This window comes from Tachyglossus aculeatus, unplaced genomic scaffold, assembly GCF_015852505.1.
Source record: "Tachyglossus aculeatus isolate mTacAcu1 unplaced genomic scaffold, mTacAcu1.pri scaffold_87_arrow_ctg1, whole genome shotgun sequence".
Lineage (NCBI taxonomy): Eukaryota > Metazoa > Chordata > Mammalia > Monotremata > Tachyglossidae > Tachyglossus > Tachyglossus aculeatus.
In genome coordinates this window covers 1320281-1331571 of record NW_024045095.1, presented here as the reverse complement: position 1 = coordinate 1331571, position 11291 = coordinate 1320281, and the positions used below count along the sequence as shown (strand labels likewise).

The 11291-nt window shown below is 44.2% G+C and overlaps 1 pseudogene; it reads left to right on the top strand.

Moving 5' to 3' along the window:
• Positions 1-1149: 1149 nt before the first annotated feature.
• LOC119924186 lies at positions 1150-2094 on the top strand (annotated as a pseudogene).
• Positions 2095-11291: the final 9197 nt, after the last annotated feature.

Here is an 11291-nt window from a genome sequence, read left to right as displayed (position 1 = left end):
AGATACAAGGTAATTGAGTTGTCCCATGTGGGGCTTACAGTCTTTATTCCCACTTTACAGATGAAGCAACTGAGGCACAGAGAGGTTAAGTGGCTTGCCCAAGGTCACATAGCAGACAGGTGATGGAGCCAGGATTAGAACCCATGGCCTCTGACTCCAAAGGCTGTGCTCTTGCCACTACGCCATGCTGCTGCTCAGTGGTATTTGTTAAGCACTTGCTTTGTGCCAAGCACTGTTCTAAATGCTGGGGTGGATACAAAGTAATCAGGTTGCAGTCTTAATCCCCATTTTATAGATGAGGTAACCGAGGCACAGACAAGTTAAATGACTTGCCCAAGGTCACACAGTAAGACAAGTGGAGGAGCCAGGATTAGAACCCACGTCCTCTAACTCCCAAGCCCGTGCCCTTGCCACTACTGCAGCTTCTATTTCTTGGATTGACAAATATGACCAATCCATATAGAACTGGTTAGAACACTGCCCATCTTTTTACATATAATCTCAGGGTCGTGGGTTCGAGCCCCACGTTGGGTGCAAATCTTTAGAGAAGCAGCGTGGCTCAGTGGAAAGAGTCTGGGCTTTGGAGTCAGAGGTCACGGGTTCAAATTCCAGCTCCGCCACTTGTCAGCTGTGTGACTTTGGGCAAGTCACTTAACTTCTCTGGGCCTCAGTTCCCTCATTTGTCAAATGTAAGACTGTGAGCCCCTCATGGGACAACCTGATCACCGTGTAACCTCCCCAGAGCTTAGAACAGTGATTCGCACATAGTAAGTGCTTAATAAATGCCATTATATATAGGCATTATGGATAAAGAACAGGTAGATAGATTTTCAGCGAAAAAAATAGCCTAAGCTGACTCACTTGAATAGTGCCATTTGATTTGATGTCTGAAATGCCAGCCCGATAGTACTTATGTACATATACTTTTAATGTTAATGTCTGCCTCTCACTCTAGCAAAAGCCTCTTGTGGACAGGAAACGTGTACCACCTCTGTTATAGTCTCCCAAGCACTTAGTACGGTGTTTTCTGTACACAGTAAACTCTCAAAAAGTACATTGATTGATTGATTGATTAAAAGCATTTCTTCTTCCTTAATTTCAATTTCTCTAATCTTCTTCTGGCAGAGACTGTAAAGAAAAAGCAAATCCATGGCTCTAGAGAACATCACAATAGTCAGAGAGTTCATTCATTTGGATTGACGGATCGTGCCGAGCTGAAGGTCATCTTTTTCTGGTGTTCTTAGTGTTCTTAGTGTTCTTTTTTCTGGTGTTCTTAGTTCTATGCTCTTTCCCTGCTGGGAAACATCGGCATGATCATGTTAACTTGAATCGATTCCAAACTGCACATAGCCATTTACTTTTTCTTCAGTTCTTTGTAATTTTTAGATGCCTGCCATTCATCAATTTTTGCTTCCCAGATGCTGGCCCACTTCTTTGTTGAAAGAGGAATGATCTCACTCCCCGTTTGCATTGTACAATATTTTATATTTGTCTTGCTACCACCGAGGATTTTCTGTTGGCCGTGATGACCTACGATCGCTACGCAGCCATCGTTAACCCATTGCTTTACACGGGCGTCATGACCAAAAGATTCTGTGTTAGTTTGGTGATCGGCTTCTACATAGGGGGACTGATTAACTCCCTGACCCACACAATTGGCTTGGCAGGCTTAGCCTTCTATGGGCCTAACGTCTCCAGCCACTTCTTCTGCCATCTGCCGCCCCTGCTGGAGCTTGCGTGTTGAGACACCTCTAGAAACGACCTGCTGCTTTGGATTTTCTCAGGGGTCATCGCCTTGCCCACCTTTCTGATAACCTCCTCTCCTACGTCTTCATTGTCGCTGTCATCCTGAAGATCCAGTCCACCTTCTCCATCTGTGCCTCCGACCTGACTGCCGTAACCCTGTGCTAATGATCCATAAGCTTTAGTTACATCCAGCCCCATTCCCGGTACTCTCTGGAGCCAGAGAAAGTGGTGTCTGTGTTTTACAGTCTTGTGATTTCCATATTGAACCCCTTGATTTACAGTTTGAGAAACAAGGAGGTGAAAGATGCAGTGAAACGAGTGATGGAGTCGAGAAGCCGTTCTTGTTAATTGAATTATGATGATGTCTTTGGCAAGTAAATATTTCAGTTCTGCAAAAGAGGATTGTCTCAAGGTTAGGAAGTACAGTTATGCTCTATCTGCAGAGGAGGAGCTGAGACTGACCTGAGGGGAGAGGATACTCCTTCTCCACTCCCCCAGTGTTTGTTCCCCCAATACCAGCCCATCCAGCTCCTTGCATCCCGGATAATGTGAGCCAAAAAACTGACTTTCCTTTTCTAAATGTGCTTGGGACAACCACTAGCCTGGAGCCTATAAAGAAGCACAGTCCAACTACTAGCTGTACATTCCTTGAGGGCAGTGACTGTACCTACCTACTCTGTTGTACTCTCTCAAATGCTTATTACAGTGTCCTGCAAACAGGAAGCACTCAACAAATACCATCAACTGATTTACTGATAGCAGTAATAGCACTTACTGAGAGCTCCCTAGGTGCCATGGGGCAATATAAAGTATACTTATACTCTATTTCCCCTATCTGCAATTTATTTTAATGTCTGTCTTCCCTTGTAGAATGGAAGCTGCTTTTGGACCGGGATCACATCTACCAACTTCACTATATTGTACTTTCCCAGGGTTTAGTACAGTTCTCTGCACACACGAAGCATGTAATGAATACGACTGACTGATTGCTATGCAACAGAACCCCAAAGCACAATGACCTTCCACTGTAAAAGGGGAGACAGACATAAAAATATTTACAAATAGAATAATCGTAATAATAATTGAATGAAAAGAAGTAGTGTTGCCTAATGGAAAGAGCATTGGTCTGGGAGTCAGAGGACCTGGGTGTTAATCCTTACTCTGCCACTTTTCTACTGTGTGACCTTGGACAAGTCACTTAACTTCTCTGTGCCTCAGTCCCCTTACCAGCAAAGTATGCATCATTCTTTTCAGCTATTCTTGAATGTCAGAAAAGCAAATGATGAGGCACATTTGTTCATACTAAATGCTTAGGAAATATTTGGATTTTTCAATTTCATTTTTATATTACATTTCAGAATTTAGTTAACATTTGTAAACATCCTCATTTTAAAGATTAACTAAGTACACGAAGCCCTGACTAAGCTCCCTTTTCCTCTTCTTCAACTCCCTTCTGAATTATCCTGACTTGCTCCCTCTTTTCATCTTCCCCTTCCAACCCCACAGCTATGTACATATCTACAATTTATTCATTTATGTTAATGTCTGTCTCCCCCTCTCAACTGTGAACTCCTTGTGGACAGGGAATGGATCTGTTATGTTGTTATACTGTACTCTCCTAAGTATTTGTACAGTGTTCTGCACACAGGAAGAACTCAATAAATGTGGTTGACCGACTAGAAAGCAATCACTCCATTTCCAATGTTGTTATGTTGCTGCATTTATATTCAGCAACATAATATACTAGTTATTCTTTTCAGAGCCCTCTTGACCTCCTAGTTCCTCAGGCTGTAGATCATGGGGTTCAACATGGGGTTCACCACTATATAAAACACCGAAATCACTTTATCCCACCCCAGAGAGTAATGAGATGTTGACCGCATGTTAATAAATGTTGATGTCCCATAGAAAAGTACTCCTGAAAACAGGTGGGTGGAACTGGGGGAGAAAGCTTTCTGCCTCCCTTCTGCAGATTGGATTCTCAGGTTGGCACCTAACAGGCATATATAAGACAGGAAGATTCCTGTGGAGATGAATACTCCAAGAAAGATGGCAAAGACAAATAGCACGAACTCAATCAATCAATCAATGAATCAATCGTATTTATTGAGCGCTTACTATGTGCAGAGCACTGTACTAAGCGCTTGGGAAGTACAAATTGGCATCACATAGAGACAGTCCCTACCCAACAGTGGGCTCACAGTCTAAAAGGGGGAGACAGAGAACAGAACCAAACATACCAACAAAATAAAATAAGTAGGATAGAAATGTACAAGTAAAATAAATAAATAAATAAATAAATAGAGTAATAAATATGTACAAACATATATACATATATACAGGTGCTGTGGGGAAGGGAAGGAGGTAAGACGGGGGGATGGAGAGGGGGACGAGGGGGAGAGGAAAGAAGGGGCTCAGTCTGGGAAGGCCTCCTGGAGGAGGTGAGCTCTCAGCAGGGCCTTGAAGGGAGGAAGAGAGCTAGCTTGGCGGATGGGCAGAGGGAGGGCATTCCAGGCCCGGGGGATGACGTGGGCCGGGGGTCGATGGCGGGACAGGCGAGAGCGAGGTACAGTGAGGAGATTAGTGGTGGAGGAGCGGAGGGTGCGGGCTGGGCAGTAGAAGGAGAGAAGGGAGGTGAGGTAGGAGGGGGCGAGGTGATGGACAGCCTTGAAGCCCAGGGTGAGGAGTTTCTGCTTGATGCGCAGATTGATCGGTAGCCATTGGAGGTTTTTGAGGAGGGGAGTAATATGTCCAGAGCGTTTCTGGACAAAGATAATCCGGGCAGCAGCATGAAGTATGGATTGAAGTGGAGAGAGACACGAGGATGGGAGATCAGAGAGAAGGCTAGTGCAGTAGTCCAGACGGGATAGGATGAGAGCTTGAATTAGCAGGGTAGCGGTTTGGATGGAGAGGAAAGGGCGGATCTTGGCAATGTTGCGGAGCTGAGACCGGCAGGTTTTGGTGACGGCTTGGATGTGAGGGGTAAATGAGAGAGCGGAGTCGAGGATGACACCAAGGTTGCGGGCTTGTGAGACGGGAAGAATGGTAGTGCCGTCAACAGAGATGGGAAAGTCAGGGAGAGGACAAGGTTTTGGAGGGAAGACAAGGAGCTCAGTCTTTGACATGTTGAGCTTTAGGTGGCGGGCGGACATCCAGATGGAGATGTCCTGAAGGCAGGAGGAGATGCGAGCCTGGATGGAGGGGGAGAGAGCAGGGGCAGAGATGTAGATCTGGGTGTCATCAGCGTAGAGATGATAGTTGAAGCCGTGGGAGCGAATGAGGTCACCAAGGGAGTGAGTGTAGATTGAGAACAGAAGGGGACCAAGCACTGAACCTTGGGGAACCCCCACAGTAAGAGGACTTAGGTTGACTAACTCATTGACTTAGGTTGCTGAACAAGACAGAGATAATAGTGGAGGGACATCACAGACAAAATGATTAATGATGTTGGAGCTACAGAAGGATAATCTGAACGTGATATAGGTCTGCATGTTGGCATTTAGAAAGCACACCAGATAGGAGCCGGCCACTATGAGGTAACAGACTCTCTGGAACATAATGAATGAATAAAGTAGGGAGTTACAGATTGCCACGTAATGATCACAGGCTATTGCAGCCAGGAGATAACACCCGCTGCCTGGAACGATTAAAAATATATTTAGACAACACTTCCGTTAAAGGAAAGGGTTTCATTCGGGGCTAAGAGATTGTCAAAGATCTTGTGAAGAACGGTGGAGGAATAACAGTCATCTAAGAAAGCCAAATGACCGATAAAATAGTACATGACAGTGTGCAGTTCAGCGTCAGCCTTAATAACTGTGACCAACCCAAGATTTCAAATCAAGGTGACCAGATAAATCATGAAGAATGTCAGGAAGCCAATGAACTTCATACCTGGATTGTGAATCAGACCAACAAGAATAAATTCGGTCACTGTGGCATTTGCTGCAGCCACATCTCCAAAATATGTGTCTTTCTTCTGATGGAGTGTGACAGACTCTGGTCAAAGAAATGAAAGCAAAAAGTATGAGGTTCTCTGATAATTTTCCCCCTGAAAATCAATGAAGTGAATAACTGGTGCAGACAATGAACAGATTCATTTTTATCTTCCTGGAGGAAGATCTATCCTTCACTCACTGAGTCTCTCTCGGGTTCTCAAAAATTGATGTTACCAACTGTGTAATGATGCCCTGTATTTGACTCCTCTCTAGGAAATATTTCTAGGTTAACGCAGTATTAAACCTACCAGCACTGAAGGTTTTCTCCATCAATATCAGATGAGGAAACATAAAGCCTGTGTCTCCCGTAACTCCACAGTAGAAGAAGAATTGAGAACTGATTTACAGCATCAGGAAGTAACCTGCTAATGGATAGTTTTTGCTCTGAATTTTAGAGAGAAATTTTCTTAAGAAAGAGAAAAACACTAAAATCAAAAAGAAATGTTAACTTTCCTGAGTGTGTACAGTGACACCAGGGGTCTACTTCCTTTGGGCCAAAGCTGGTTTGCAGGGTGGTCACTCAGCCCTTGTGGACACTCCAACACATGTGACACTGTGTGCCGTGGGCAATCTACTGGACTGCAAACTCCTTGAGGGCAGGGACCAGGTTACCAACCCTACTGTACTGTACTTCCCCAAGCGCTTACTACAGTGCTCTGCACACAGTAAAAGTTCCATACATAGAGTAATTGATTTCTGAACTGCACTTAGCCTTTTCACTCTTCTCCAGAACCTGATTCAGCTTCGGGGTGGAGGGGTTGGGAATGCTAGTTTTCTGAATTTCCCTTTTATCTGGGTGCCTAAGGGGCAAAGAGAATACTGGCACCTGCCCCTCTGCTCCTAGGTCAGTGTTTAGAGTAAGCTCTAGAGGAGGTGGTGCCAGTCTCCATCCTTCATAGGCTTCCTGCAGAAAGGAAATTGGAGTTTCTAGAATCTGCTTAGAGGTTCATTACTGGGGGTCTGCTGGAATCAGAGTGGTTACATTACCATGCCCTCCCTGCCCCTTCCATCTTCTCTACCTCCATTCTTGGGGCTAGGCTATCCCTCCATTTTTCAAAAATGCTTTTTGTTGAGTTCTACTATATGCTAAGTACTGATCTAAGCACTAGGGTAGATACAAGTTAATCAGGTCAGACACAGTTCTTGTCCCACATGAATCTCACAGTCAAAGTAAGACAGATAACAGCTATTGAATCCGCATCTGAAGTTGCGGAATTGAGGCAGAGAGGCCCAAGGTCACACAGCAGACACACGGCAAAGTCGGGATTAGAACCCCAATCCTCTGACTGTTATACTATATTTTCCCAAGGACTTAGACATTTCTCTGTACACAGTAAGTGCTCAATAAATACTGTTGATTGATTGACTGAATGAATGCTCATTTTGAGACATGCACTTAGATTGTTTTGTTAAATTCATGATTTGTGAGGCAATGGGAAAATAATTACTGAGAATTAGGGCACTGATTAGAGGAAATTGATAACAGTCATATTTAAAACAATTAAGTGCATTTTGGATTCTTAATTCATCCGTAAGGAACAGGTTTCTCAATCTTTCTCTACAGAATATCATCAGTGTACCTTTGATTTATTGGTAGATTGACTGGTGTCATCAGTATTATTATTATTAAGAGAAGCAGCGTGGCTTAGAGGACAGAGCAGGGGCTTGGGAGTCAGATGTCATGGCTTCTAATCCCGGCTCTGCCAACTGTCAGCTGCGTGACTTTGGGCAAGTCACTTAACTTCTCTGTGCCTCTGTTCTCTCATCTGGAAATGGGGACTAAGACTGTGAGCCCCATGTGGGACAACCTGATTAGCTTGTATCTCCCCAGCGCTTAACATAGTGCTTGGCACATAGTAAGTGCTTAACAAATGCCATTATCATTATTATTATTATTATTATTGTTATTCATTGAGCACCTACTCTTACCATGAGGAAATTTCAATCCATGAATTTCAATCCATTCTTCCTGTGAAAGACAAGGTTCTTCATCCAATCCCCAATTAACCAATCAACGGTACTTATTGAGAACATACTGTGTGCAAAATAAAGTGTCTGTACATTAGATCTGAAAGAAAACCGAACCCAGAACACAGATGGTCTTATGCTTCTCTGTAAGAGAACAAGACAATAATCAATATTATTCCTTTTAGTAGTGATAATAGCATTTATTGAGTCCACTGGATGCTGAACCATTTTCTAAGTCCTTGGAAAGTACAAAGTAAGGAAGTGATATGTTTCCAGCCCACAAGGGGCATACACTGTAAAGCAATAGATAATACTTAGAACTGTGAACATTCAGGTCTGAATCTGCTCATGAGACCGAGGGGATGGGAAACCCGGGATTCCCAAGGAGAACATATCCAGCTCCTCAAGCAGTTTCATCAAAATCATGTATACATCACTTTTCATAACAAGCGGTTCTACTTCATAACAAAAAGCCATCCAAGATTAAAAAAGGCAAATTCCTGGAATGCAGTTGGTGTTTCAGTACTGAAGACATATTTATTCAATTTCAACTTTTCTGAGTAGAATATGAAAGAAGAATGATTATCAGGAAGATACCTAAGTGGCTGTTTTCTTGGGTGCTAAAATAGGGCAACGGCAAGAAGAGGAAACAGAGTAACTGTTTTAAACCATAGTGAAACATAACCTTAAAGGGGTCACTGTGATACTGGACTATAGGGAGATGCCAATGGTAGCCAATCCATACAAATTCCATCTTTGAACCCAAAAGACAACTAAGTAACATTTCACCACATGACATGAACAGCACATTCTTTTAGATACATCAGGTGGTAGATAAAAGTAGGTTCTATTAATTGAGAGAGGAAAAAAAAACACTATGTTCCCTCAACCTTTCACTTTTTAAGTGAACTTCTGAGTAGAACTTTATTGCCAAGAACTAGTAGCATATCCCCCTATTGATAACTGGCTAACGAAACAGGTTTCATTAGGGACACTCAGAAATTTAAAATCACATTGGGTATGTCATATGCAGACTCAGACAATAGTGATTTTTTTTTCTCTTCCCTCAAGAATGGAGGCATAGCCCCTTAGGAAGAGAGAGAGAGAGAGAGAGAGAGAGAGAGAGAGAGAGAGACAGACAGAGAGAGAGAGACAGACAAAGAGAGAGAGACAGACAAAGAGAGAGAGAGAGAGAGAGAGAGAGAGAGAGCATAACTATCATGCATTTTGGAGGAGTAAGATATCATTCCCAAGACATAAATATGTCATGGATAAACGAGACTTCTTGGTCAGATGCCAATCCTTATACCAGTAAAAGATAAAATGATAATCCAAGAATGCCTTAATTTGAAACCTCTTTTATCTAATCTAATCGTCTAAAATGTCATCTCCTGACATTTTACGACCACCAAGCCTCCACTCCCTCCGTCCCTATGTTAAATCCGGATGGGATTGATTTCCCCCGCCCCCCTCCCCAGATAACAAGGCCCTTGTTATCACCGTGTTACTTTTAGCAATTACCTGCAGTCGCACCTACTCTGCCCACCCATGTTATTTGGTTGTTTACTCCTCTCCCTAGACGTTTCCTCTCCCATGTCCCCCATAACAGTTTCACCCTTCTCCAGAACTTCCATCCGCAGGACTCCCTCCTCCACCGCCTCAGAAACAATTCAGCCAAGAGCCCCTGGACACTCCTTGCCGTTAGCCTTTTTGATTTGATTGACCCATGGACAATTCAACCTTTTCCTCTGGGCATAACACGCTTATTTTATTATTGCAATTGCATACTAATTGTTAACTGCTCTCTTTGCTGTCATTTACCTTGCTTTCCTCACCATGGCCTATCAATTCCCCTGCTCCCATCTGCCCTTCCCTGTACTCACCTTCCCCTTTCCATCTCCCACCCAACTCTTTCCTTCCCTTTGCTCCCCCCCCCTCCCCCTCCCTGGAATCCCTCTGTACCAGCGCCAAACCTCATCCTCCTCCCCCTGTGCAGTTCCCTCAAAAAAACCTTCCTTCCAACCCCTTCCCTCCCCTCCTCCCTGCACCCGTCTTATTCCAGTTCTCCTTTCTCTTCGCCACCCCTCATCCCCCTCTCCCTGCTTAGACCCCTGCCAACACATGCCCATCCAAAACCTCCACACCCCACGCACCCTTTCCACTCCCTCCACTCCCTCCAAACAGCTGCTGCCAAGTGTGGCCTATGGAACCACAGCTCCATTATAGATAAGCCCCCTTTCATCCTTGACCAGTTTCTTTCCCGCTCTCTCTTCCTCTGTGCTCTTACCGAGACTTGGCTCACCCCGGATTCATTCAGTCGGATGACATGGTCTCTTCTGCTGTTCTTTCCAGCGAAGGCCTCTTCTTCTCCCATTTCCCCAGACTCACCGGGAAAGGAGGAGATGTCGGCTTCCGTCCTGCACCCCAATGTCACTTTCAGACTATCCCTCTTCCCCCTTCCCTTTCCTTTCCCTTCTTTGAAGCTCATATCATTTGCCCACCCCCTCCAAATTCTTGTACCCATCATCTTCCGCCCCCCTGGCCCCATTTCCAACTTCTTTAACTATTTTGACCCCTTTCTCACCTCTCATCTCTCCTTTTCCATTCCGACTCTGACCCTCAGAGACTTCAACATAACCATGGATGTACCTGGTGACTCTTCTGCCAAACACCTTCTATCTCTCCTTGACTCTTCCTACCTCCTGCTCCACCCCACCTTGCCTTGATGAGGTCACACCCTCGACCTCATCATATCTTACCGCTGGACTATCTCCAACCTCACCAACTCTGAAATCCCTCTTTCTGACCAAAACCTTCTCACCTGCCTCCTCTCTCAAATTTCTCCCCACTGTAATTCTATATTACTCCCCCACAGAGACCTCTGCTCTCTCGACCCCATCCTTCTCTCTCAGCACATCATGCACCACCTCTGTTCCCTATCCTCTCTACCCACTTGTGATGACCAGATTACTGCTCTCAAATCCACCCTCTCTCTACTCAACTCAACTCTCTCACTCAATCAGTCAATCGTATTTATTGAGCACTTACTGTGTGCAGAGCACTGTACTAAGCGCTTGGGAAGTACAAGTTGGCAACATATAGAGACAGTCCCTACCCAATAGTGGGCTCACAGTCTAGAAGGGGGAGACAGAGAACAAAACCAAACATATTAACAAAATAAATAGAATAGAAATGTACAAGTAAAATAAATAAATAAATAAATAAATAAATAAATAGAGTAATAAATATGTACAAACATATATACATATATACAGGTGCTGTGGGGAAGGGAAGGAGGTAAGTTCCTGCACCACTGACCCACAGCCTTGGATCACTGCCACTGTCTGCCTTCTTTGCTCTTATGCTCGAGTTGCTGAACACTGCTGGAGAAAGTATAAACACCAAGTCAACCTTGTTCAGTTCAAATTCATCCTTTCCTGCATTAACTCTACCCTCTCCTCTGCCAGGCAAAATTATTTTTCTTACCTTATTGATACTCACACCCATCATTCCAGTCAGCTGTTTTGGGCATTTAACTCCCTCCTCAGGCCCCTGGTTCCTCCCCTTCCTCCATCCTTT